Source organism: Bos indicus x Bos taurus, chromosome 11 (genome assembly GCF_003369695.1).
Source record: "Bos indicus x Bos taurus breed Angus x Brahman F1 hybrid chromosome 11, Bos_hybrid_MaternalHap_v2.0, whole genome shotgun sequence".
NCBI lineage: Eukaryota > Metazoa > Chordata > Mammalia > Artiodactyla > Bovidae > Bos > Bos indicus x Bos taurus.
The window spans coordinates 15,319,306-15,323,066 of NC_040086.1; the positions used below are offsets into that span (position 1 = coordinate 15,319,306).

Sequence of the window (3,761 nt, forward strand, 5' to 3'; positions counted from 1 at the left end):
AGGATCATTTGGAATATAATTATTAAAACATGTGATTGTATGGCAGAAACCAACACAATATCATAAAGCAATTATCCTTCAATTAAAAATAAAAGAAAAAGACCTGATACAATAAATAAATAAACATTCTTTAAAAAGAAGCTAGAGAAGAATTTTTTAAAATGAACTCTTAAAAAAAAAAAAATTCTGAGTTTCTCATAAGTTTAGCCTGTTCTTGGAAGTTGGTGAGATATAGACAGCTCCATGTCACTTCCCTGATTAGGTTAAGTCTTACAAGCTGACTTTCTCCCTTGCTAGCTTTGACACAATAGGCCTGCGTGTGGGAGAGACTCAGGCCAAGGACTGAGGGTGGCCTCGGGTCTTGTGAAAAGCCAGGCCCTGAGGGAGGCAAGGACGTGAGGTGGCCCTTCAGTCCACCAACCTTCAAGACACTGAATACTGCCAACAAACACTGGCTCTTGGAAGCAGGTCCTTCCTCAGCTGAGCCTTCAGATGAAACCCAAGTGTTGGCTGATGCCTTGGTATCAGTTTGGTGAGAGACCCTGAAGTCCAGGATCTGGCTCAGCTGGCCCTGGATGCCTATCTCACAAAAACTGTGAGATGGTAAATGTGGGCTTTAAGTTGCTAAGTTTATCCTAGGAGTCTGTTAAATAGCAACAGATGATGAATAGTAGACTTCACCTGTCAATCTTTCTTTCCATACATGAATCTTTTTTTTTTTTTAATGGACAAGTTACTTAATTAGGTTCTCTGCAAGAAGTTCAGAACACTACTTTGTGAGGATAAATTGCATTTGTGAGAGCAAGCACAGAGCAGATGTCACCCTGGAGCCGAGGGACAGCTTTGCTTCTTTGCAGAATTTGAGTCCCCAGCTTTCTGATCAGCCTTGTGCTGCTCTGTGATCTCGTATCTCTCTGTGTCAAAGATCTCAGCCTTCTGGCGTCTGGGCTTATGCAGCTGCTGCTTCTTGAAGTAAGCGTCAGGGAGACGTTCTGGGGTTTTCACACCACTGATACTGATTTTGGTGGAGGTGGCAATGACAAATTACTGGTGTGTTCTATGCAGAGGAACTCAATTGAGGGACATAGGCCCAGTCACAGGTAGCAAGCCATGGCCCAGCTGCTTCAGGAAAACGACCCTCTTGCCCCCAGTGCCCAGTGAGGATGATCAGAATGGTCCCGCGAGTGCTGCTGGCAGCAGCTTCCTCACATGCTTACTGAAGGGTTTTTCGCCGTGACTCAACAGCTTTCAAGGCACGTCTTCAGTAGGGTAACACCTAGGCATTTGGCAAAGTTTGACCACGCAGGTACCTCCATTCTTGTTGCCACCAACTGGTTTTGTGACAGTAGCAAGAACCCTAACCTTTTTCTTTTTGACCTTGGATTTAGCTGCTGAATACTTCCTCGTGTACCAGGCCTGTTGGAGTACATAGCTGATTGGGAATATCTGCCAATTCCTCTGACCAGGACAGGGGTTCGGCTGCAGTGGGGCTTCCCCTTCTTAACCTTCTTCACCTTTTTAGCCTTGTCACCAGCATTGGCCTTCTTGGCTTCTTAGTATCTGGCTTCTCAGCCTTTTCACCCGCCATCTTGCAAGATGGGAAAGAGCCATACATGAATCTTTAATATTCGCTAATAATTACAAAATAGATCTTCTTTGGAAAACCTTTCCACCGCCACTTCCAAGATCGAAGACTGACACACACATGAAGCTCGGTGTGTTCTCACCGTGTCTCATCCTACGTTGGAATCAGTCAGCTCCTAGAGAGTTGTATGTGGACTAACGGATGGTATAAGCTAAACATCACCCAGCCTCTGTGGTCTAAAATGTGGCTCTAGTTATGTCATCCCCCCATGTAAAGACCTTCCATAGTTCCCCATGAAATACAGACTCCTGGTGTGGCATTTGTCATGTGACTCAAACCACCTTTCCAGGCTTTCTCCCCATTACACCACTCCCTGCCCTGCCTCCCCATGTATGTCTTCTCTCCTGCCCTCGGTGGCACACTTCCCTCCCCTCACCATCTCCTGTCTGCCAGGGGAAAGCCCACCTCTTCCATAGAGTGTCTCCCGGATCCCATGACCACCCCAAACCAATTGCTCTGTCTCCCGCTTTCTGCCCCCACACAACTTTTGGCCTTGCTTGGAAACCTGTCCTGTGCTGACCTTCTTCCTGGCTTGAGCTCTGCCTCTTCTCTGATTCTGCCTTCTCTCTCCCACATGAGACCAAATGCTCCCCAAGGGCATTCTCTGTGTAGCCCTTCCCACACCTGCAATACCACCTCAGGCTCAGTGAGGAGGGCTTACTGGTGTTTGTGGAACTGAATGTAATGAAGGGCAGATCCATATGGGGGTGCAGACATCCAGAGGGTGGGGAAAAAGTTTCTACTAAAGAAGTACTCTATGGCCAGAGGAGTTTGGAAACCAAGGTGTGTACTGTCCCTCAGGAAGTATCCCCATGGATATTAGATGATTCAAGTTTCTAAGAAGTGCTGCAGTAAAGAAATGGACACCCCAACATCGGTTTTGTGTCATGCTGGGATTTGGGCAGGAGAACTGGAAGCAGCCTAGTCATGTGTCTACAACGCCACTGCCCATTTGGATTGCTTTTCTCATGGTCAGGCTGTGTTTATCAAGCTAAATAGCCATTCATTCCCCTGGTTTATTCACAGGCGATTCCAGAATGGTTTAAATTCATGATGCTCTGAAAGGATTCTCAACTCCTAAAAATACACAAATCCTACTGTTAGGAACGAAGCTCTCCACACTGTGTTCAAACTGTGTTTGATAACTAGTTTGACCTGACCCTGTCCTCCTTGGATTATCTGCTCAAGGTTCCAGAGACCATATTTAAAGATTTCAGATGTTAGAGACTCACCTTTTCACCAACCTTTGCCAAAGTCAATCTGACTTAATGGATGTTTAATAAGCATTTCCTGTGTGTCAGGCATCATGCTAGGTGCTGAGGGTACAAAACTCAGTAATAAACTGTTCTTAAAGGATGTACAGCCTGACTCAGAACATGACAGATTCTCCTCCTGCAATTCTGTGAGCGCTGAAATCCTGATATGCACGGGGTCACAAGCAAGAGTGGAGGAGGGGACACGGTCTAGAGAAGGCAGTTAAAAGATGCCAAAAGGTTACTCTGGGAACAAAGGTGGAAAAAACAAGTCCAATTCAACAGACTTGTTTTTTTAACACTCACTCTATGCCAACAACCCTGTCTGCCAGGTCCTAAGGGTTCTAAGATGAATGAGACACACTCCCTTCCGTCCAGGACCTTAACTGGGGGTGGTGGGGGCAGAGGTCAGGTGACACTCATAATGGGGGTCAGGTGAGGGGCTGATTAATGGGCACATGCAATCCAAGGACTGTGTGATGAATTGCCAGTAGAGGAACCTTCCATTTTCATTTAGACAATCATTTCTTGCCTCTACTCTTTAAAAAAAGAGCTAACATCATTCCTCTCAGTGTCTTGAGCCCATAAACCGGAAGACCTGATAGCTGTGAGCTTCAGAATTTCTATCTGGTCTCTGATACCCCCCACCTTAAGTCTCCTCCTCATCCTCTCTCTCCTCGTGCTTGGCTTCCATGAAGAGCAGTTGCAGGGAAGGAAAAGGAGCGGGGCTTGCCTCCTTTCGTGGTCTTGATGACACCGCACCTGGGATTCATTCTGGACAACCTACAGTAAGGCGACAACAGTAACTAAATCTGGAACATGTGTCCAGGGCTGCAGTCGGGGGGTACTTTTGAGTCTGTTGC

The 3,761-nt window shown here is 46.5% G+C and overlaps 1 pseudogene; it reads right to left on the bottom strand.

Annotated features, from left to right (window-relative positions):
- Positions 1 to 754: 754 nt before the first annotated feature.
- LOC113900717 lies at positions 755 to 1,601 on the bottom strand (annotated as a pseudogene).
- Positions 1,602 to 3,761: the final 2,160 nt, after the last annotated feature.